This window comes from Triticum dicoccoides, chromosome 2A (genome assembly GCF_002162155.2).
Source record: "Triticum dicoccoides isolate Atlit2015 ecotype Zavitan chromosome 2A, WEW_v2.0, whole genome shotgun sequence".
Lineage (NCBI taxonomy): Eukaryota > Viridiplantae > Streptophyta > Magnoliopsida > Poales > Poaceae > Triticum > Triticum dicoccoides.
The window spans coordinates 119,269,535-119,295,539 of NC_041382.1; positions in this window are offsets into that span (position 1 = coordinate 119,269,535).

A 26,005-nucleotide genomic window follows, 5' to 3' on the forward strand; every position below is an offset into this window, starting at 1 on the left:
GGCCCACCCAGTCAAAGTCAGCGGTCAAACCCGCCGGCGTTTAGCCGCCGACGAGGCCAGACGAGGCAGAGAGCGTCGGGTTTTGCCCACAGGGCATCATTTGGCGCGCGGAGAGCACCTACGTGGAGCTGGGACTCGCTCGCATCCAACTATGGTGGTGGTTTGGTCGGGGAGTGGCCGGAGCATCGCCGGCGACGAGCTCGGCGGAGGCCGAAGCTCGGGTCAGCTCGTGCGCGTGGCTGCAGTGGCCTAGGCGGCATGGCGCTTGCACCTACAACATCCACGCGATGCAGTGAGTGTGACGGGCACAAGCCCATGACCAGAAGGTCACCGGAGCATCGTCGGCGACATGGTCAGGCGGCGGTGTGTTCAGACGGAAAAGGCACGGCGGCTACAGAGCTCTAGCGATGAAGCGGAGAGAAGGGGGAGGAGCATAGCTCACTAAGAAGCCGCAGAGAAGGTCAGCGTGCTCGGGAAAGGCTCAGTGCGGTCGGAACAACGACGGGGATCTCGGCGGCCCGAGGTTGAAGATGACGGCGGCGGGGACGATGTAGGGGCTCCGGCGTCGAGCGGCTTGGATAGTCCACGTAGTCGACGACGGCGAACCGTCCGGTCATGGTGAGAGGGCGCGGGGATGGTATTGGACGTGGCTGCGGTGAGCGGCGGCGACGGTGATGTCTCGGGCGACGTCAGGGAGGGCGAGAGAGAGGAACCAGAGGGAAGAGCGAAAGTACGCGACATCGGGGAGAGAGAGGGGCTCGTCCCACGTCGACAGCTCGACGAGGGGAGCGGCGAGGCAGCGGGCAGCTGCGTGGCGCGCATGCTGTGCTCGCCGTCGACCAGCTGCTTGCCTGCCTGGCAAAGCCAAGCAGCTCGCTGGAGCATTGGCTGGGCTGGGCCGGCAGGTGGGCCTGCTGGGGTGGGCGCCAGGTAAGCTTCTCTCTCTCTTCTTTCTGTTTGTTTTCTTTTTCTATTTGTCTGTAACTTTAGGGCTTTATTAAAAATGCCAGGGCATTTCCATAAATCATAAAATTAATCATGGCCATTGCTTAGAATATATCCAGCAGCAAACATTTTGGTTTATGATTATTTGAGCATTTAAAATATTTTATAGCATTTAAATGCCCAAGTGCAAATACTATAAGAATTAATTCAATGGCCTTAAGATGTCCTAGAAAAATGTGCACCATTTTTGTCCAAGATTTTAACCCAAAACAAAAAGGGTGGGCTTTTTAGAAGGGCATTTCAGGTTCATTGAAAAGTTTTTAGTAAACCCTAGTTGTTCCAGGGGGGGCTAGGGGTTATGTCATCCCCATTTCAAATTTAAGAGAAAATTAAACATGATGCACACTCTAATGGTTGAACTAGCTATGGTGTGACAACTCACCCCCACCCAAAAGAATCTCGTCCCGAGATTTAGGATCCTCCGGGAAGAAGGTGGGGTACTCGAGTCGAAGACGATCCTCCCTTTCCCAAGTGGCTTCTTTCTCGGAATGGTGTGACCATTGAACCTTGAGAAACTTGATATTATCTTGTAGAGTGGTACGCTCGGCTTGATCAAGGATACTAACAGGATATTACCGATATGAGAGGTTATCTTGTAGATCAAACGTTTCGTGGTCCACTCCACGGATAGGATCCACGAAGCAACGCCTGAGTTGAGAAACATGGAAGACATCGTGAACTCTGGAAAGATGCGAAGGTAGTTCCAATTGGTAGGCAACTTCTCCTCATTTGGCAAGAATGCGAAAGGGTCCAATGTAACGAGGAGCCAATTTGCCTTTGATACCGAAACGATGGGTTCCCTTCAATGGAGTAACCCGAAGGTAAGCCTTCTCGCCGACTTCATAAGTCATAAGCTTATGTTTACGATCATATTGGCTCTTTTGACGAGATTGGGCTGTTTTCAATTTCTCACGAATAACGCGAACCTGCTCTTCTGCTTCCTGAATCATATCCGGGCCAAAGAGTTGTCTTTCCCCGGTTTCTGACCAGTTAAGAGGCGTTCGACATTTTCGTCCATAGAGAACTTCGAAAGGAGCTTTGCCCAAGCTAGCTTGATGATAACTATTGTTATAAGAAAACTCCGCGAATGGAAGGCATTTCTCCCAACTCATTCCGAAAGAGATGACAAAAGCTCGGAGCATATCTTCCAAAATTTGATTGACCCGCTCTACTTGACCTCTTGATTGAGGATGGAAGGCGGTGCTAAAAGAAAGACGAGTTCCCATAGAATTTTGGAAACTCTCCCAAAATCGAGAGGTGAAGAGACTCCCACGGTCTGAGTTAATTTCCAATGGTACACCATGAAGAGACACTATTCGGGAGATGTATAAATCAGCTAGGTGGCTAGCGGTGATACTCTCGCGAACAAGTAGGAAATGGGCTACTTCGGAAAGACGGTCGATCACGACGAAGATGGCATTATTCCCTCTCTTGGTCCTGGGAAACCCAGTGATGAAATCCATACTGATTTTATCCCATTTCCACTCGGGAATAGCCAAAGGTTGAAGGGTGCTAGCAGGCCGTTGATGCTCTGCTTTAACATGATGACAAACGTCGCAATTAGCAATGTATTGATCGATTTCTCTCTTCATCCTAGTCCACCAAAACCTCTAGCGTAGGTCTTGATACATTTTAGTACTACCGGGATGAGTGGTGAGAGGGGATTCATGAGCTTCCTTAAGATTCAACTGGCGTAGATGTTGTTTCTTGGGAACCACCAAGCGGTTTTCGAAGAAGACAACACCTCGCTCATCCATGGAAAAACATTTAGCAACTCCGCTAGCAATGTTTTCGTTAATCCGGAATATGCCCTTATCACGCTTCTGGGCAGCTATGATTTGATCCGTAAGGTTAGGTTTCGCCACCAGGGTGGATAGGATTCCTTGAGGAACAATGTGAAGATTAAGCTTACGATATTCCTCATGGAGAAGTGGTTGACTTTGTTGTAACATCAGGTTGTTACAATAGGATTTACGACTTAGTGCATCAGCCATGACATTGGCTTTGCCCGGGGTGTAAGTTATTCCTAAGTCGTAATCCGAGATCAACTCAACCCAACGTCTTTGCCTGAGATTCAAATCCGGTTAGGTAAAGATATATTTCAAACTTTGGTGATCGGTGAAGATCTCGCAATGATTACCGAGGATGTAATGTCGCCAAGTTTTGAGTGCATGGACTACAGCTGCAAGCTCTAGCTCATGTGTGGGATAGTTTTCCTCATGTGGGTGTAATTACCGTGAAGCATAGGCAATTACCTGACGATCTTGCATGAGTATGCAACCTAGTCCTTGTCGCGAGGCGTCGCAATAGATAATAAAGTCCTTGGAGAAATCTGGTGGTACCAGTATGGGAGCAGATCAGGCGTATTTTCGGTTCCTGAAAGCTGAACTTGCACTGTGGGGTCCACTCGAAGTTTTTATCTTTCTTGAGGAGTTCAGTTAGAGGTTTAGCAACCTTGGAGAAATTCTCTACGAAGCGGCGGCTATAGCTTGCTAAGCCAAGGAAGCTCCGAACTTGCTTGACCGTCTCAGGTGGAGTCCAATCAAGGACGGCTTGAACTCGCTCGGCATTGACAGCAATACCCTTACCAGAGATTACATGGCCTAGATAGGTCACTTCTGGCAACCAAAATTCACACTTGGAGAATTTGGCATAAAGGCGATGCTCTTGAAGTTTCATCAATACCAGCCTTAAATGTTCGGCATGTTCCTCTTCATTCTTGGAGTAGATGAGTATGTCATCGAGGTATACTACGACGAATTTATCCAAATACTCCATGAAGACCGAGTTCATTAACCGAGAGAAGGTGGCTGGGGCATTGGTTAAACCGAAAGACATAACGGTGTACTCGTATTGGCCATAGCGAGTAACAAAGGCCGTTTTGGGAATGTCCCCGTTTCTGATTTTGATTTGATGGTAGCCCAACCTCAAATCCATCTTGGAAAATACTGAGGATCCAGCGAGCTGGTCATACAGATCGTTGATCCTGGGAAGCGGATACTTGTTCTTGATAGTGACCAAGTTGACAGGTCGGTAATCTACAACCATCTGATCCGTTCCATCCTTCTTTTTGACGAAGAGGACGGGGCAAGCCCAAGGACAGGAACTAGGATGGATGAAACCCTTTTTCAAGGACTCATCGAGTTGGTTCTTGAGCTCGGCTAGTTCTAAGGGTGCCATCTTATAGGGTCTTCTAGAAATTGGAACGGTTCTTGGAACAAGGTCTATCACGAACTCGACATCCCTGTCAGGTGGAACACCTGGCAGTTCTTCTGGAAAGACATCCGGAAAGTCTCAGACTACCGGAATATCCTCAAGGTCTGGAAGGGGGTTGGTGTTTAGGGAGTAAATCTGGTGCTTGGCCACTCGTGTTAAGACATTGACTGTCTTGCCCGATGGGTGAGTAAGTTGAACGGTTCTAGAGGCACAATAAATCTTAGGATAATGAGCTGACATCCAGTCCATACCCAAGATGATATTAATGTCCGAGGACTTGAGAGCTATTAAGGATGCAAGGAAGACAAGTCTATCGACAAGAATTTCGTTCCCATGGCTTACTCTAGAAGTTTGCCATTTGGAACCCGGAGTTTGAATTACCATGGAAGTGGGCATGTCACAGAATGTCGTGTTATGCAAACGAGCATAGTTCTCGGATATGAATGAATGAGATGCTCCAGTATCAAAAAGAACAGATGCCGGATGGAAATTAACAAGGAGCGTACCAAGGACAACCTTAGGATCCTCATGAGCCTCCTCGGCTGAAACATAGTTGACATGGCCACGTGCAGTGGTGACCGGCTTGGCGTAGAATGTCTTTCCCGCTGGATTACCACGACCAACGGACTTTCCAGACTGATTGGGGTTGTTGTTCTGGGGACACTCTCGACTATAGTGACCCAGCTCTCCACACTTGGGGCGTGGAGCAGCATTAGCAGTAGGGCCACCATAGGGCTTGGGCGGTGCAAACTGTTGGTTGGGACAAGGCGCCTCAAAGGATGGCCTCGGAATTAACCTGGGTGGCAGTGCCGTGCTTGGAATCCACACCCGGCGCTTCTGAGATCCACAGCCGGATGAAGAGCCAAAATCACGGGAATGCTTGCGTGAAGCATCATAATCAGACTGACCTGTCTCAGCACTGATGGCTTTAATGACCAACTTCTGAAAGGAGGTGCACTCATGAAGACGAAGATCGCGGCGAAGCTCAGGGCTAAGTCCCTTGCGGAACCTTGCCTGCTTCTTAGCGTCGGTAGATACTTCTTCAGGAGCATATCGGGCCAGATTCCCAAATTCACGACTATATGCATCCACAGTCAGTCTTCCTTGGGTGAAATTGCAGAACTCTTCCCTCTTGCGATCTATGAGACCTTCCGGGATGTGATGCTCACGGAAAGCCTCACTGAATTCAGCCCAAGTAGTGATTTGGCCGACCGGGCGCATAGCTTCAAAATTTTCCCACCAAAGGCTAGCAGGGCCTTCTAGGTGATAGGCAGCATAAGTAACCTTATCATTTTCGGCTACGTTGGTAGAACGTAGCTTGTGGGTGATGCTGCGAAGCCAGTCATCCACATCGAGGGGCTCGACGGAATGGTTAAACTTTGGTGGGTACAACTTGATGAAGTCATTGATTGACACCAAGTCATTTCGCTGATGGCGTGCAGTGTTCTGCTCAATCCGCTCTAGCAGGTGGTTAGTCTCACGCTTATTTCTTTCCGCCTCCAGCATCACTTCAGCCAGAGAAGGCGGTGAGGCAGATTTTCACCCCTAACTACACTGGCTTCCTCCTGCTCCGGGGCAGTAGGGTTGTTGCGGGTGTTGACCATCCTAGGAGAAAACAAAACAACGGTTTAGATAAGGATGGCATAACCTAGCAAGGAAGTGTTGAATGTAATGGATAACATGGAATGCTAAGATGTTCACTGCACGGCATGGTAATATAGAGACTGCCATATATATACCATTGGTCATACACACCGTACATAGTTTAGTACAAGCCCAAGCTACAGTACAACTATGATGAAAGACGTTACATCTCATCGGAGGCATTCCAAGCTCCTATACATTATTTGTCTACACCTCTGGGATTGATTACACACAAAGTCATATTCCACAAGTCACGCAGGATAGTGGAGATACAACTATTGCAATACTAGTGATGCTACTACTAACTCAGACAGCTCCGTAGTAGTCCTCATAGAAGTCACCTCCATAGCCTCGAAGTTCAATGTGATCATCCGGGAACAGACGGTCCTGAGGAGCTTGTGGACCAAAAGAGCTAGGATGAGGTCTTGGACCAACAAACGGTGGCCTGCGGGGACCACGGGTTGGGGTGATGCCTCCCACATCTCGCCAATCCACCATGTCTGGCAGAGCAGATCTCACAGGATACAGATCCCTTGTATCCATACATCCAGCTTGCACCGCAGGTGCAAACCGAGTGAAAGTGCCCCATATGATCAGCACGGGTGTTGAAAAGCTCCAGCCTCAAGGCCCGATTCTCTCGGTCCTTATCCTCGAGCATCTTGGCAGTGGTATGAGTTAGTGAGTCCTCCTGAGTGGAGTCAGCATAGATAGACAGGAGATACCCTTGCGCTCCCGGAAGTGAAGCTGGCATGTAACGGAAGTCGGTGTTCCGAAGCAGGCCAGTTCGGACTCGCATGATGGTCATCATGGAATAGGCAGCATCCTGCACAGCCATCTCAACAGTAACCCCGAGTCCATAGGAACAGTGGAGGGTCTCGGTAGATCCAGGATAAGAAGGAAATATCCTGACGGTGCAGAAATATTGGCTTTGATTAAAGTCTCGGAATTGCTCTTCGATAGTGTATTCGGGATACCAACGGTAACCCGTCTCGATCATTACCCGGACTAACATAGCAGTATGACCGGGTACATTGAGGCACCGGGTCAGGCGAACCACTTGGTTTTGAGCACAAGTGGCCATCTGAAAGCACAACCACGATGCAAGACATTAGAATTTCTAGGGAAAATTGGACAACATAACAGCTGTAATTTCTCAGAAAAGGAGTTGAGACATCCACAACAGTTTGCAATACCACTCAACAACATCATATCAAGGTTCTGATTCAACTGGAAACATACTAAAAGTAGTAGAAACTGAACTGAGGCTTGTAACAACAATTCTATAAGCTACTACGGATTAGTAACACGTGAACCTGATAGAAGAAGAGAGCCTAGTCCTTAACCCATGTAGAAAGAGAAGAGAATGACACAGATCAGAGGGCATAAGGTAAAGGAGTAAAAGATCCTTACGTTCCCTCCCACAATCAATTCCCCTACATATAACTAAAGCATTTCTAGACTCGACATCGACCAGTTTGGCTCAACGAACCTACAGGCTGTCCAGCTCTGATGCCAACGCTGTCAGGACCCCGATTCCAAGTCACATCGATCTAGCCGGTAACACCTCATATCACATTGCGGCCTCACGCACGGTATCCCCATGGCGTCGCCTTACCATGGCCCGGGACCGTTTGCGCCTTTTGGATCACGTATATGATAGTGTCGCTAGCATCCATATGACAGAGAACCCGGGCCGACATGGCTAGTCGTGAACCCAAAGCGGCACATACCTATGGAGACAGGCATACATGAATCACGTCGAGCATGTCGGTCATCAGCGAGTGAATCCGGGCTGCAGCACTGGGATAACAGGACTCCGGGGAACCCGGACTGTAGCAGGCTAGGAAGGACTCCGGAAGTCACCGCGTGACATTTCCCCGAAGGGATAGACATAGGAACGAAGTGAAACACATGTCGGCCAGTCAAGTGTCCTGAGCAGTAGTGCTAGGCTAGCAGGACTCCGGCGAACTGGACTGTAGGGGACTACTATGGCTCGAGGAACACTAGACTACATTTCCCCATAAGAAAGGCTGCCAAGGATAAACAACTAGATTGTCGGACCCCACACATACCAAGCATTTCAATCGTAAACACAATATGCTCGATATGTGCAAATACAACATGCCATCACAACAAAACTCTACAACTCAAGTACTTTATTCAAAGGCTCCAGAGAGGCATACATAACATGTTCATATAGGTAGGGGTCACATGACCCGACACTCAAGTCATACAAGCATACAAGCACATGCGGAAGCAAATAGTCTGAGTACAGACATTAGAAAGAAAGACGGCTTCTCGAAGCCTGTCTATCTACATAGGGCCCTCCATGGCCAGGATCACCACCTGGGTGGAAAGTCACTCATCGACGTCAAGGTCTACATAAAACCCATCGTAGGGGGCGGTGTTGTCGTCTGAAAACAGTAATTAAGCAAACATGAGTACAAAGGTACTCAGCAAGTCTTACAACAGAACCTACTATACATGCTCATTCTCAAGAAGGTGGTTGGGTTATTGCAGCAAGCCAGCTTTGACTCTTGGCTAAGCTATCCTACGAGACTTCACTAGTAAAATAGGTTTCGCATACGAGTCCACTACTCACCAACACAATACTCCACCGGGGATCCTCCCTCGTCATCCTACGAGAGGGCCATCCTTGGTACTCACACTTATCTAGAGTCTTTTAGTAGTATCCATTAACTTGTCTATGAACTGTATAGGCAACCAAGTAGTCCTTTACTGTGGACGCGGCTATTCGAATAGTTTTATACCCTGCAGGGGTGTACTTCGTCACACATGTTTCCACCACTTAGCGTCTGCACTCGACAGGTGCTCGGCAGACTTCAAGCGAAAGCCGTCGTGGGTGTAGACCACGACCTGACTAACCGCACAAGTCTCTAGTCCAGGTTTATCGCCTATTCAGGTTCTATCCGCAAGGAAATCCGGCTGGGGTGTCCACAACGGCCCCAAACGATGTGTGCAGGGTTCCCGAGACACCAAACGAGCGACTAGGTACACCGTGCCACGGTGTATCTACCGCATCATAGCCCACCCCTAGGGTCAGCGCTATGCACGACCGCCAACACATAACCTACAAACACCAGAAACTAGTTGCAACTCCTAGATAGAGGACGAGAGGGGTCAGTAAGTCGAGCGGGGTCATATTTCAGGACCCAATGTGTGGTAGTAGCTGAATCTTAAATCACGCATACAGATCTCAGTTCTTAGGGACGGCCTCAATGAAACAACCCACCATGTACTCCTACACGGCCTCTCATCGATACCTTTACCAAAACATGTCCAACACATCCCTCACATTACCGACATAATCATTTCACTCTAGCCCATCACCTAGATGAACCAAACCTGACACAACTCTAAGCATAGCAGGCATAGCAAGGTAGGAAACACATACACGACTCAATCTACTCCTACACATGCTAGTGGGTTTCATCTAGTTACTGTGGCAATGACAGGTCATGCAGAGGATAAGGGTTCAACTACCGTAGCACACAACAATTTGAAACGCGTTGTCTTAATGCAGTAAACAAGAGCAGAAGCGAGAACATGGGTTTGTATCGGAATGATCAATGGGATGCTTGCCTGATGTAGTGGTAGTAGGGTACTTCCCTTCAGACGGATACGCGGGGTTATCCTCGGAGGCAGAACCTACCACGAAAGACACACCGAACATAATCAACGCATGACAATATGCAGCAATATGATGCATGCTATGACATGGCAAAATGAAAGTGTCTTGGCCTAATGCAAGCTAAAACAGAAAGGAATGAACTCATTTGAATCAAAGATTCAAATGTTAGCTCATTTAACATGACCTTATTAGTGCATTATCTTATTCTGCTTAAACATCAAGGTTAACTTGTTTTGTCATGCATGAAACCATTACAGATGGATAGATTGAATTTTTCTGATCATTTTTCATATATAAATTGTCTGATTTGGAGCTATGGTTGATTTTCTATGATTTTTAGAAGTTTTGGCTATTTTCTGGAATTTCCTATATAAGAATAATTCCAGTAATAGAATTAATGCGTCAGCATGACATAGGTGTGACATCAGCGGTCAACTGGGTCGGCGAGGTCAAACCTGACTAGTGGGCCCTATCTCTCAGTGTCTCAACTAAATATCAGAATTATGTTAGTGCTAATTAACTGTCAGTGGGGCCTGGGCCCACATGTCAGTGACTAAACCAAACTAATTAGCAGAGGGGAGCCCGCTTGTCATAGACTCAGGGGAGTTAACTTGGGCCCACCCAATCAAAGTCAGCGGTCAAACCCGTCGGCGTTTAGCCGCCGACAAGGCCAAACGCGACGGATAGCGTCGGGTTTTGCCCACAGGGCATCATTTGGCGCGCGGAGAGCACCTACGTGGAGCTGGGACTCGCCCGCATCCAACCACAGTGGTGGTTTGGCCGGGGAGTGGCCGGAGCATCGCCGGTGACGAGCTCGGCGGAGGCCGAAGCTCGGGTCAGCTCGTGCGCGTGGCTGTAGTGGCCTAGGCGGCGTGGCGCTTGCACCTACAACATCTACGCGATGCAGTGAGTGTGACGGGCACAAGCCCGTGACCAAAAGGTCACCAGAGCATCATCGGCGACGTGGTCAGGCGGCGGTGCGTTCAGACGGAAAAGGCACGGCGGCTAAAGAGCTCTAGCGATGAAGCGGAGAGAAGGGGGAGGAGCAGTAGCTCACTGGGAAGCCGCAGAGAAGGTCAGCGTGCTCGGAGATGGCTCGGCACGGTCGGAACGGCGACGGGTGGGTGCCAGGTAAGCTTCTCTCTCTCTCTCTCTCTCTCTTCTTTCTGTTTGTTTTCTTTTTCTGTTTTTTGTAACTTTAGGGCTTTATTAAAAATGCCAGGGCATTTCCATAAATCATAAAATTAATCATGGCCACTGCTTAGAATATATCCAACAGCAAACATTTTGGTTTATGATTATTTGAGCATTTAAAATATTTTATAGCATTTAAATGCCCAAATGCAAATACTATAAGAATTAATTCAATGGCCTTAAGATGTCCTAGAAAAATGTGCACCATTTTTGTCCAAAGTTTTAACCCAAAAAAAAGTGGGCTTTTTAGAAGGGCATTTCAGGTTCATTGAAAAAGTTTTTAGTAGACCCTAGTTGTTCTAGGGGGGTGCTGGGGGTTCTGTCATCCCTATTTCAAATTTAAGAGAAAATTAAACATGATGCACACTCTAATGCTTGGACTAGCTAGGGTGTGACATTAGCACCGCCTTGGCGTACATAGCTGACCTTCTACTCCATATAGACGAATAAATTAGCCGACGTGCTTTGCTTTTATGGTATTACTGCCCTTGTTTACATAGTTGGACTTCTGGGTATATACAAGAAGAAATTAGCTTAACTTGTTGGTATACATGTTTGATTACTGCCTTAGTGTATATGGTTGAACTTCTGCTTTTTAAATTTCCAACATTTTTGAAAGCATGTTAACTTGTGTTCATACATGGTTGTACTGCCTATGTAGACATAGTTGGACTTCTCAGATACATGTTTGATTACTGCCTTCGTGTATACGGTGGGCGCCGACTGTCGTGGGTTTGTCACGGCAGATGTCCTTGTGAAAGGACTTTGTCGTCGAGCCATCTCTACGGGTTAACTTAAAGGGGTTAATCCGGACAAGGGGACACAAGGAGTTTTATACTAGTTCGGCCCCTTCGAGGAAGGTAAAAGCCTACGTCTATTTGTGATTGGTATTGCTAGGGTTTCGAAGGCTAGAGAGCGAATCCGCTTTGTCTGGCTCTCGAGTTGTTGTCTGTCCCTAAACCGCTATCGGGTCGTCCCTTTATATACATAGGTTGACGCCCGCCGGGCTACAGAGTCCCGAAGCCGGATTATAAATGTATCCGGTTCGGTCTCTATCCTTCCTATCTTACAATACAAGTTACATGACTAGGTCGGTTTATATTTACAGGCTTTAACCCGCCTTTGGGCCTTGGGCCTTCGTGAAGCGCCATCATCCTTGCATCTTCATGGGCTTCTAATCTTCAATGGAGTCAACCCGGCTACATAAGGCCGGTTTACCTCCAGTAGTAATATCCCTAACATTAGGCCCAAATTGGTTTGAACCTGTTCATGTCAATCTTCTACATTTAGAAAAAAATCTTCCCTCATATCTTCACCTTGATCTTGTAAACCGCCATGACGTCATACTTCCTGATTATGATAAACCGCCCTGACGTCATCTATCCGTTGATATCGACAATTACCTTCATTTAATGTGTATCTAGCCACTGAGGTGACACCTTTATTAACTTATCCATTTTTTGGGCTCCTCGATCCCCGCATTCGCCGTTTTATCGCTTCGCCTTATAAATAGGGGCAGAAGACACCCTTCTTTTCTTTCCACTCTCCTTTCCTTCCTTCTTATTCCTTGCGACGTCTTCGCACCTGAGCGCCGCCGCCATCGCCAAACCTCGCCTCTGCTTCATCGTCGGCTGCTGCATCGACCTGTTCGTACCAGAGTCCCGCAGCACACCTCCGCTGCTTCCGCGGCCGCCGTAAGTATTTCCCCCCTTCCTTTCTAGATCCATTAGGGTTTCCCTGTTCTTCGCGGTTCTTGAAGTTCAATGGAGCTTTCGATGTTGTTCTTCCTTAGCTTGTAGATGAATGCCTCATTTTTATCATTTCCCTTGCCGTGGCTAATCTTCTGTTACCACCATAGATCCGTATGCGCAAAAGTTGATGTATTCCTTCATAAATTATTTTGGGTCTTTACCCTTTTTAGGTAGAAATATTTTGCTTTCCTGTCTTACCTTAGATCCAAAATTTCCATATGCCTCTGTGAAATCTGTTTCTCCTCACGCCAACGTAGGCGGTTTAACCTTGTATAAGCAATATATACCATTAGCCCTCTGCTAACACTACAGGAATAAGCAGTTTTGCCGTCTGGCGATTACAGACGGTAAAGACTTTGCTGTCAGCTGGCTGACGGCAAAGTTAGACGGCGAAGCATAAATCGGCAAAGCAAGACTTTGCCGTCAGCTTTTTGTCGGGCAGACGGCAAAGACTTTGCCGTCAGTGAAAGCAGTTTGCCGTCAGCCATACAGTCTAGATGGCAAAAAAAGTCGCCTAACAGAGATGGACGCAGTTACAGGTTTTCCGTCAGGCTTTAAGCTTGGCGGACGGCAAAGTCAGAATGTTTTCCTTTAGGTTTCCGTCCACGCAGACGGCAAAGTCTAACATTTTGCCGTCAGGCGGGCCAGGAGGCAGACGACAAAGTCTCTAGGTTTGCCGTCAGGCGGTCCAAGAGGCAGACGGCAAAGTCGCCAGGTTTGCCGTTAGGCGGCCCAAGAGACAGACAACAAAGTGTCCAGGTTTGCCGTCTAGCGACAAAAGGCAGACGACAAACCCTTGGGCTGGGCTGCAGTCCGATTGCACAGGCTTCCGCCACATGGGTACTTTTGCCATCTAGAATCCCATTTGAATGACAGCAAAAGCTGTGCACTTTTTTTGGCATTATATACATATTAATTTGGCACACAATATATATCATAATTTGGCACAGATATAAATTGGACAGTTTGTATACACAATATATATCATAATTTGGCACAGATGACACATAATTCATAGCACTCTTCCATAGCAAATATGACAAAGTTCATAGCACTGTTCCATAACACATTCATATCAAATACCACACAGAGTATACCAAATGCCCATAGCGAGCTAAGTCCATAGCAAATATAAGAGTACGAAGTTTTCCATAGCAAGAGTACAATGTGTTCCATAGCAAATGAACAAAGCAGGCATCAGTACGTAATATTTGGCACTACAACAAATGTCTTCATGTCCATATCATAGTCCAAAGAGCATCTGTGTGGCAACCTACAAGATGAAATCATCAACATGTCAAATTTTGGCATAATAAAAAAAGGGCTTTAAATCATCAAGATGCCGAATAGACAAAAGAAAGTACTTGCAGATCTTGTCCAATTTTGAACATGTCAATTTAACATTCTAGATCATGAAGATCTTCAAGAATGGTCTCTAAATCATGAAAACAAATAGCTACTTGTTTCTACTTATAAGATTGATTCATTTTAACACTGTAAATCATGAATATCTTCGAGTGCTCCTCTAAATCATGAAAAAAATAGCTTCAGCTGGTCTCTAAATCATGAAAATAAACAGCTTCAAGAATGGATATAGCTAATTAAGATCATGGTTGAAATGGTTCAAATCTATCATGGTTTCAAATGGTCCCTACTTGTCTCTATTATAAGTTTGATCTTCAAATGGTTCAAACGGTCTCTACTTACAAGTTTCTAAATCATGGAGATCATCAAATATTCTCTAAATCGTAAAAATAAATAGCTATGTGTCTCTAATTATAAGACTGATTCAACTTAACACACTAAATCATGAATAAAAATAGCTTCAAGTGGTCTCTAAATCATGAATATAAATGGTTTCTACTTGTTTCTACTTAAAAATTTGATCTTTAAATCGAATGGTCTCTACGTGCAAGATTCTAAATCATGTAGATCTTCAAATGGTGTCTAAATCATGAAAACAAATAGCTACTTGTCTCTAAATCATGAATATCTTCAAGTGGTCTCTAAATCATGAAAATCGTGGAGATATGTAGGCACTAACCATACTCGATCTCAAAGGTTCGGAGAACCACCATGGTCATTGGCGTTTGGGCCTGCTGCATGTGAAGATCCATCATTATTTGACCCATGGCCTGATTGATGCTGCAAAGCATTACATGGTTAGCACAAAACTCAGACTAAGAAATGCAATAATGGTGCATGCAAGTATTTCAGATAACTAACCATAGGGGGCGAAGCAATGTCAAGCATCTGCATAGAGGGCATACCATTCTGGGTACAATAAGCCTGCAAATTATGTTTGAGGAGTGAAAGTTAAGTACTGGTAGTAAAAGACTAGATGTACGTGCAAGGCTATTAAGGAACTAACCGCAAACATTGCAAACTACTGTTGCATCCTCTCATCCGCTTGTCGCCTCTCCTCGGCCCTCTTCTCATCCGCCAGTCGCCTCTCCTCCGCCAACCTCTACTCCAACTTCTCATCCAGCAGTCGCCTCTGCTCCTCTAGTCAAGACTACAGAATATGGCATTGCAATCACATCTTCAAATCCAACACTAGGAATTAGAATAAGCATACATAGAAGGACTTGGATAGAATAACTCCATTGCAACCATTGCTGGAGTTGAGCGTTGACATATAGAAGATGTTGAGATACCTGACCGAGCTTTGTACTCAGGGAGAGTGCGACGGGAGGACCTAGGAAACATGCCACCTCCAATCACTTCCTTGCCATGTTTCCTACCACCTCCAGAGATCATAACCACCTCGTGGTCAAGGGGCTCCGATGTCACATCATACTCAGGCCCTCTCATCTCTTTTGCCTTCCATTTAAATTTGTCCATTCGATCGTAGGCGGTCTTGCTAGTGTAGGTAGGCAATGTCTCATTCTCATTGTAAGGCGTGGCAGATCGGAACGATCCCTTATGGGCCAAAGCGTACGCCACAAAAAGGTTGGGCTCCGGAGCCTTATTGTGAGACGCCTGCAACCAAAGCAACATGATTAAGACTTCATCACAAGGATGGGCAACATGTATGACAAGAAAAAGCTTATGAAGAACAAATCGATGGGAAGAAAGACATACCCAACGCTCGCCGAACCCCTTAAGGTTCAAGTTGCCTTGATGGTGTGGTGGATCCTCCATTGCAGCTCGCCGATTTTTATAATCTAGGTTTTTCTCCCTATACTCTTCGGAACACCAGTAGTCCACGATCCGCTCCCAGCACTCCCCCTTGTCGACACACCATCTTGGAGTAACCAAATTGATCAATTGCATCTCATATACGTCAAAAAGAAATTGAGTGCCAGCCTGTTGAGGAAATAACAAGCATGAACATGCTTTACCTGCATGTACTCATCCTTCTTAAGATGGAGGTTCCTACATGGTTTCTTATCAACACTCCTATAGCCTTGAGTTGCCTTATACCTGTGGACGGCTAAAGGGCGCGCCTCATGCATCAGATTGCGCACAAGCTTCTTGCAATGGTGGTTGACGACTGCTAGTGCCTCCTCCAAGTTCCCTTCCTCGCATCTATAGAAATCCTGCAAATACACGCGAGACCAATCAAGATTAGGCAATTGATTAGCTATGAATTATAGATATGTAGTGTGTGAAGGAAACTTCATGATTACCCAAAGTTCGGCAAAGACCCGCTCCGCTTTGTTGTGAAACTCGATGTTGTTGGCTACACCATAGTAATGCAGTTCATATATTTCATCAACTCTTCCATAGTACTCAACTCCATTGCAAATAGTCGACACTCCGGTGTTTCTTTTTTTTAGAACGGCCCGACGTTCCTCGTTCCCATGTGTGTGTAAGCGATACCCATTGATGTCGTAATTATCGAACGTACCGACCTTATAGTCAAACCCATTAGCAACTTGTTTCAATTCTTTGTCCAATATTGACACACCCTACAAGTTTAAGCGGAAAAGATTATTGTATTAGTCGCACGTAATCCAACTTCAAGTCTACATAATAAGAAGTATACCTTTGCTCCGAACCAAGAAATGAAACCGTAATTGTCGTCTCCTTCGCCAACAAGAAGCTCATACTCTTCAAGTGAATCAGGTTCGACCCCTCCATCAGAGAATTGGGCAATGAATCACTTTGCAATGAGAAATGAGCGGAGTTAGATACAAACATATGAGTAGATGTTAGATAATGTACCAATCACTTACTCAATGTACGGCCGCACTTCTTTTAGGTTGGTGAGGATATACAATGTAAGCGATCTCCACTCTTTTGGATCCAATATCTTTGAACCAGAAGCACCCACAGGTCTGAGTTGGCCTTTAAAAAGGCTGAGCTTGGATTCATGCCTGGGGTCGCTAGTATTGTAACGAGACTTTGCATTATGCAAGCTTGGAATATTGGCCGCATAGAGTGATGTGCTGAAGTTTGACATCTCCTCCGCCAAGAATGCCTCGGCTATGGATGCTTCAATTCTACGTTTATTTCTACATTTAGCTCGAAGAGTCTTTTGCATTCTCTCAAGTCCATAGCACCAACGGTTCTGCATAGGGCCACCCATTCTTACCTCGGAAGGGAGGTGTAAAATCATATGTTCCATCGGATTAAAGAAGCCCGGTGGAAAGATCTTCTCTAGCTTGCAGAGCAACTCGGGGGCTTGTTTTTCCATGTCATCTATCACGGTAGGAGATAGTTCTTTAGCACAAATAACACGGAAGAAATAGCTAAGCTCTGCCAATACTTCCCAATCATCCGCCGGGATATAGCCTCGAATCATCATGGGCATTAACCGCTCAAGCTATATGTGCCAATCATGACTCTTCAACCCACAAAGCTTCAATTTATCAAGATTCAGTGCCCTCATTAGATTCGCTGCATACCCATCGGGGAACAACAAATTTTTGAACCACATGAGTATCTCCTTCTTTTGTTCCCTTGTAAGAACAAACCTAGCCTGTGGCATTGTCCAATTTTTCCGGCCCATGGGTTGCCGCAAGTTTTGTTTGGGTCTATCACATAGCTTCATCAGATCAAGTCTGGCCTTAGTATTATCCTTTGTCATCTTGGGAATGTTGAATAGTGTGCTAAAAATGGCCTCGGCTATATTCTTTTCAGTGTGCATTACATCAATGTTATGGGGAAGCTCGAGCTGGTGGAAGTAGGGGAGATCCCAGAAGCATGGCTTGTGAGTCCAAGCGTGTAGTTCATTATATCCCAGGAAATACCCTGGACGGTTGGGATCGGGCTGGAGAGCATTTAATTCATCACGAATTTGTTCACCCGTCATCTCAAGTGGTGCCGGGTGTTCGACAACTTCACCTTTCCTGAAGTTCATCTTGTCTAGTCTGAATGGATGGTCAGGGCGCAAATGTTGTCTATGGAAATCGAAGCAAGAATACTAGCGACCATGCTGTAGCCAACGGCACTTAAGGCTTGCCTTGCATCTTGGGCATGGGAACCTCCCATGCACAGAGCACCCCATGAAAAGTGAATAGGCCGGTAGGTCATGCAATGAGTACTGGTACCAAACATGCATTGTGAAGTTTTTTTTTTGCTAACAGCATCGTATGTCCGTATCCCATTCACCCAAGCTTCTTTCAAGTCATCAATTAGTGGCTGCATGTACACATTTATATTCTTCCCCGGATACTTGGGCCCTGGAACTATCAACGATAGGAATATGTGCTTGTGTTGCATCAGGACGCCTGGGGGAGGTTGAGTAGAACAACAAACACGGGCCAACAACTATATGTCTTTGACACCATACCAAACGGATTGAACCCGTCAAGTCCGATGGCGATTCGTACATGCTTTGCCTCTTCTGCTTTCTGATGATGTATTCAATCAAAAATCTTCCATGCTTGGCCACAAGACGCATGTACCATCATCGGCCTCCCATGATCATCCTTGTCAAGTCTTTTCCCATATTTGTGCCATGTCATCATTTTGGCCGTATCTTCGTTCAAGAAAAGCCGTTGAACTCTTGGCAAGATTGGAAGATACCGAAGAACATTTGCAGGGACTTTGCTCTGCTTCTTCACACCATCACCAAGGTCTCTCTCAACATACCTAGAGGCTTTGCACTTAGCACAGTACTTGTCGTCGGCATACTCTTTTGTAAATAAGACACATCCGTTTGGACAAGCATGTATCTGCTCATAGGGCATCTTAAGTGCACGGAGGATTTTCTTTGCTTCGTACCAACTTTTAGCCATTTTGTGACCTTCAGGGAGAGAGCTACCCCATGCGCCGACGAACCACCTCCTCTCTACTACGTTCAGGCTCCCCATGAAAGGTCAACCGGGTATACCCAGTCTTACCCATGCTTCTGAAGGTGTTTACCCATCGTCTTCTTCGACTGTTCTATATCGTTCTTGCACTTCAAGCAGGGGCACCAACTTTTTCTATTGCCACTAGCAAATGTTGCCTCCACAAATTCATTGGTCTTCATCACCCATTCAACGGTCATGTCTGCCTGACTAGGGTGGCTAGTGTACATCCACGCACGATCACCCATACTTGCACTAACAATAGGTACACCAAGTTTATATTCATCAAGTTATGTAAAATGTAATTGCGACTAGATACACAAGTAATTACTTTTGTCATATTATTTACGCCTTAGTTTTATTTTTTACCATACAAAAGAGAAACAGGCATTCATGGGTTGAATCCTATCTCTAATAGGTAAAGATGGGTCCTAATCCCACCCGAGTACGTGTAGTTGGGTTCGTTTCCCGTGCTCTACTCCGGTCTGAGGCAAAATTTCGGTAGCACCTCCCCGCTGTTCTCCAGATACACGTCTCGGCAACAAGCTCAGAGCATGTGTACCCGAAGAACAATGGGGAGGCGCTGACGAAATTTTGCCTCGGACCGAAGTAGAGCACGGGAAACAAACCCAATCTACACGTACTCGGGCTGTCCATGGATAACGTGGACAATTCGAAATGACAACTGTTATAAATATGCAAATACATGCATATTTATAAATGCCACCCTTTCGAACGGGAGACGCCTAGGTTACGCGACTTAACATGAAAATAAACTCTAGTGGCATTGGCACGACGATCGGAACAGAGTAAATAAGGGGAGTGGGGATAACAGTCGAGCTCACCCCTAGATGATCCGTAGAGGAGGTAGTGGATGGCGATGGCGACGGCAACAGGACCAACAATGCTCCTAGAGGTGAAAAGATTGATCCCTGCACATCAAAGCACCAGCACAACCAACATAAGCACTCGCGGAAAATTTGAACAGAAACAAAGATGAACAAGTATAAAGAAAGGATGCATCAATCTTCTTCATATAATTGGTTTACCTACAGATCTTATGGACAAGCATTTGAACAAAGGCAACACTCGTAAAAACAAAGATATACAATATCTACATTTTAGTTACAATATGGATCAGATTTACCTATATTTAATCCACATCATTATTGTAAATGTACTACGGCAGTAAGCATGAAATCCTTGTGGCCATTAATTATTTTATATGGTAGGCAACAATGTTACAGATACAATTTTCACTTGAACTTTTGACATACTCTAATTGCTCAAACAAGATTTCCCTTAGTTATAACAACAATACTATTTCCATGCTAACAATCATCAACAGAACTAGATTACAGATTCTTTTTCCCCATCTCATCATGCTAAGGAGTGCAAAATCATCAACAAAACATAATTTCTAACAAATGTGTGTAGCAAAAATGAGCACATACTATTTTCTCCAATTACAACATCCATTCATCCATCCATCAATCAATACATCCATCCATGCAGCCACGCATCCATCCATCTGAGGCAGAGAGGGTAGGTAGGAGAAGGAATGCTCACCGTGGGGGCAGATGGGGCAGAGGGGGAGATGGTGTCCGGCGGCCGAGCAGCTGCCTCTCCTTTGCAGTCCAGCAGCGGCGGAGGTGGCGCCCTGCAGCGGTGGTGCCCTGCGGCGGCGGCGGAGGTGGTGCCCGGTAGCGGTGGTGCCGGCGCGGCGGCGCTAGGGCACGGGAGGAGATTCCGGTGACGGTGCAGCCATTGGAGGAGGGGTTGGGGCCGCAGTGTAGGAGGGGGCAGCGGCGGCGCTGGAGATCGGTGGCGGCGCTGGAACCCTAGCGGCGCTCTCTGTTCTGGTGGTGTGGGTCAAGGGGAGGGGCTGGCGCTGCGATCTGTTTTGTTTTTTTCGTCGCGTCCGACCGGGCTAGGCTATACTATCAGTGGACTGGGCTATTTGTCGTCTGCCACTTGTCTCGCTGACGGTGAATCCCTTTTTTTTTGGGGGCATGTGATGCGTGGCCGTGTGGGCTGTTTGTCGTCTGCCACTGGTCTTGCTGACGGCAAATTGCTTTTTTTTTCAGGGGCATGTGCTGCGTGGCCGTGTTTTTTTGCCGTCTGCAAGTTAGCGTAGCTGACGGCGAACTCACAACATTAGCCATCAGTTAACGGATGAGTTGACGGCAAATTACACTGTCACGGACGTCCGTCCGGGTGCCATCTTTGCTGTCAGTAGGGTCAGAGATGACGGCAAAGAACACGTCTTTGCCGTCTGTCTTATTTTTGCCATCACCTTTTGCGTACGTTCGCCGTCTGTAATTCTTTGCCGACTGTTATTCTTCTATTTTACCGTCAGTTATTTTTTGCCGCCATCCACTGACGGCAAAATAGCTCTTTGCTGTCTGCCCCGATGATATGCTGACGGCAAAGAACCTCACTGACGGCAAACTAGCTTATTCCTGTAGTGTAAACTGGAGGAACATTTGACCTTTACATCTATACTCTGGTTTAACAATGTCTGAACATTACTGTCCTGGTATTATCTTTAACTCCTGATTGCATTGATTCCGTTTTATATCACTTCGCATATCAGCACATTTCATACTCCATTTTATCCTTGTATATCATCATGAGTGATGTGTAAACCGGCCTTTTTATTTTCAGCTTGCTTTTTCCGCTATGGACAAACAATTCACTTCCCGCAACTGGGCTCGTTCCCGGGTCACCGAGGATCAGTTGAATGATATGGTCATCATCGGCTCTTTTCCTAAGAAGACTGAAATTAAATGGCGAGCTCCAGGTACAGAAAATCCTCCGACCCCAAGGCAGGGTGAGGTGGTGGTCTTTGTTGACCACATAGGCTGTGGCTTCAAACCGCCAGGATCAAAGTTTTACCAGGATGTTCTTGCCAATTTCCGACTCCATCCCCAAGATATAGGGCCAAATTCAGTATCCAACCTATGCAATTTCCAGGTTTTTTGTGAAGCATACTTACAGGAAGAACCAACCGCAGAATTGTTCCGGGATTTCTTTCACTTAAACCGGCGCACAGAGTTTGTAAACGGCCCGAACACAGAACTTGGCGGGTCTCGATTCAAAAGCGGAAAGAGGTTGATTTTCCTCACGCTAAACATCATAGCCACCCAAAGGAATGGAACCAAACTTGGTTTTATTGCAGAGACACTTCACCTGAATATGAAAATCCCCTTCCAGGATTTCGTGAACATAGACTATCTAACACCCATCCAATGCCACAGCGTCCGAGCTCTTCAGAAAGGGCGAAATATGCCCCTCAACTCACCAAACTCTGGGCCTTTATGGCGAACGGTTTAACAGGCATGGACTTTGTATGCTGTTGGATATCCTGGAGTATCTTGCCGTTAAGCCGGCGTCCCGGTTTAATGTGTGAGTATACGAGTGAAGCTGACGACCCTCAACGCCATTGCAACCTTCAATTATCCGAGGAAGAAGTCACTGAAGGTGTAAAGAAGATTCTGAATGTATCTGAACTGGCCTGTAGCCAAACCGGTTTGAGTCCCTTTTATGCCAAGAACAAACCGCTGGCTGTAAGCATCATACTTCCTTTTCACTTCTAATATTTTTAGCTTTGAGCAATCCGTAATCCTTCTTTTGTGTATGTATGTATAGGGTGATGACCCCTTCTAGAAACGGAAAACCGTAGAGAAAGCGGCAAAGCCGACTGGGGATAAAGCGGTCAAGCCATCCTGCCCAAAAACAAAAGCCATAAAGCGGACGTCAAAGCGGAAAACGGCTGACGGGAATAACATGGAGCTTGATGATGACATTGATGATCCAGAAGTTGAGGTAGAACTTGACTCACCTGACTCTCTTTTCATGCATCTCATTAACAATGATCTTCCTGAGGAGGACGCAGAAGCTAGTCAAGCTGATGATGTAGAGGTAATTATCCTTTCTTCCTGTTCAAACTCTATGCCAACACAAAAAACCCGCCAAGCAGTCTGGAAAGTAAGCTTTTCTCATCCTCTTGCTCATTTGGATCCAACATTTATTTTGAAGACTCAGCAGCATGAAGCTCGCCGGACAACCCGGCATAGTGGCTAACCGGTCACTTCAACCGGTTTACTTGATACCCTGGTTCGGAAGCGCCAGTCTGAGGTCTCTCCAACTTCTGACCATTCTTACCCCAATGCAGGTTGTTTCAGACAGCCTCTTAATCCGTCCGATTCAAATTATCAGGTGACACCCCCTTCATCTTCTGGTGAATCTACAGCAACTCAACTCCCCCCTTTGAAAATTATGGCCGGGTAAGTTGCAAAAACCTTTCCTTTCAATGCGTCATAAATCCTTTGAATAGGATGTTAATCTGCTTTCATCCTGTTTGCAGGGCCAATGCCAGACCCAGCAAGAAAGCTCGGACTACCAATCCGCCCGAAGATCCAGTCACCGAAGAAGAAGAAGAACCAAGAGGTGAACCGGAACAAACTTGTGGACCGGAAGGTCCTCATCCTGAAGCTACTTCTGATGACCCGCCCATTGAAGGACAAAATACTGACAATCCCACCGACTCTGAACCTGCCGCGCCTGATGCTGAACCAGCAGAACCAAACCGGGCTAGTCCGGTGAAAGATGCTGAAATTCCAACATCATCAACCAAAAACCCCGAAGGCCAAGGTGATGATGTTATTATTACTAGAATAGGCCATAGCTCTCCTGGCCACCCCGTAGCTTTGGCTCAACATAGTGCCAAAGAAGAGCAGGCTGCTAGAGAAAAAGGAAAATGTTGCAGTTATTTGGCAAGTTATGCTCATCTCAACGCAGAAGAGCTTCACTCCGGCTTCTTGAATCGCTTGCACGCAAACCGGGATTACGAAGCCGGTTTAGTAAACTTAATGAAGGAGCGATATGAGGTATTTTCTTCCTCCTTTGTATCTTGATTCATAGTCTGATCATGCTAGCCCAAATAGCCCCCAAGGGCCGGGTTATGATGTAAATGATAACCCGGGTCTTCATAGCACTTTAAGCCACGGATAAGAACCAGATTTACCTTTGAATAAGTAGATAGCTTTCTATCGCCTATCCCCCAAAGGCCGGTTTAACTCTAACAAGTTAATCTGGGTTTTAATCCATGTGTCTGTTTTTGAATCAACATACATTAGCCCCCAAGTGTCAAGGATAATGTTTACATTGTACTAGAGACTTGTATAAACTGCAGCAATGTAGAGCAAATATGCATTAGCCCCCAAGTATGAAGTGCATAACCTGTTATGCGATTTGTACTTAGAATATGTACGTATCCTATCATTTGATATATCTTCAGTGTTTGCAGTCTGATCTGAGGAATAAAGAGGCCCGAAACATTGATTTGCAAAACAATGTGAAGTCCCAAAAAGAGGAGGCCACTAAAATGAAAGAGGAGCTAACGAAAGCCCTAGCTGCCATGGAAAAGCTCAAAGAAGCTTTCAAAAAAGACCATGCTAACTGGAAAATAGAGAAATTCAGTTTAACGAAAAGAGCTGTAGATGCCGAGGCATCCCTGAAGCCAGTGGTTGATGAACTAGCCAGTTTAAAATGCCAAATCAATGCTATGACCTCTACTATCTTTGGTAAGTGCCTGCTTATGTGTGTTGCGTCAGTCGATGAACCTTACAACTGACCAAACTGCTGATAAAATCTTTGGCAGGCACTCGAATCGCTCATCTTGGTATAGATATGTGGATGAAGCTCAAAGTGGCATACACATTGGTTCAACAGCTACACTCTGGGTCTCAACGGGCTATTAGCACGGCAGCTTATAACAAACCGGCTCCAACTTTGACTAAGGAAACACTTGAGAAGCTGGCCATGTTACCAGCCCGTATTGCCGAGTTGAAGAGAGCAGCTGCCAGAGCCAGAGCTTTAACCGCCCTTATTTGAGCCAAATCCTGGATTCCAGACCTTGAGGCGGAGGACACCATTAAAGGATACCCAGGCGTTAAAGAAGACGGTTAAAACTTCAACAATGAAGATCTTCGGCGGCTGGCCAAACAGATGCGACCAGCAGCCAGCAAGTTGGCCGATGATACCAATGTGTCCCATTTTTAGCCGTTTTATGATGCGGAGGGGAAAAGACAGCAGGCCGACATCCATGAAGTCGAAGAACTTGTGCCTCCGATTCATAAGCACACTTATGCTCCTGATATTAACCCTTCCAATCTTATCCATGAGGAAGCAGTGTTCCAAGCTTTAACTGGAATCGATTGGTCAACGGTTGATTTCCAGCGTCTGGGAGGGATGAAGAAGTGCCCACACCAACTGACCCTCAACCGTCAAACCGTCCAGATGAAGAGTCCTGATCTGGTCGCTGGTTTACATGGCTACTGTGAAAAACAATGATACTATTAGAGCCGCTTTGAAGCTTCATGTAACAGGATAGCCAAAACTCCGTTATCTACCATGCCATCGAGCATGTTTCGTAATACTTTGCGACAATCTGTGCCACCCTTTGCGATATATTTATGCATAACCCATGATGAGTTGTTTTCCCGGGTTCAACAACTTAAAAGTGCCTAGCGGTTTACCGCTAGACGGGTCAATATATACAGGAAGTGAACAAGATTTAGATGAAATAATCAAAATGTTTGTACAAAAACAAGATACATACCATATGTCACGACCCTAGATTTGCTTGTAACTAGTTTCATGAAACCATTCATGTCATCATGTTTAAATTTAAGAAATTTGAAATGGGGATTGATAAACCCTAGCACAAATGCAATTCAAATAGGTTCAACAAAATATTTTCAATGACCTTAGAATATCCTTTTAAAATGTTCATGATTTATGGGAAAAGGTGAAAGCCTCTACCAGAGATGATGCATATTTTTCCAGGACATTTTTGGTCTTTGAATTAAATCATACAATATTTGCTCTTGGGCATTTAAATACTATAAATAATTTTAAATGTCCAAATAATCCCAAACTGAAATGTTCCATGTTGGATATACTCTATACAGTGGGCATGAGAAGTTTGGTGGTTTTTGAAGATGCCTAAGCATTTTTAGAAATGCCACAAACTTGCAGAAATAAATAGAAAGCACAAAAAAATAGAAAATAGTGGAAAGGAGACTTACCTGGCCTCACCTGTCGCAGCCCAGCTAGCCAGCCCACAAGGCCGGCCCATGCCAGCGCTGCTGCTAGTCATCGCCTACCTCTGCCAGTAGGCAGAGGAGGGACACCGTGATGCCGCCGAGCTCGCCACGCCACCACCCTGCCTGCCTACCCCCTCCCTCGATGCCGGACGCTCTGGACGTCGCCACGCACTCCCCCTCGACCCCTTG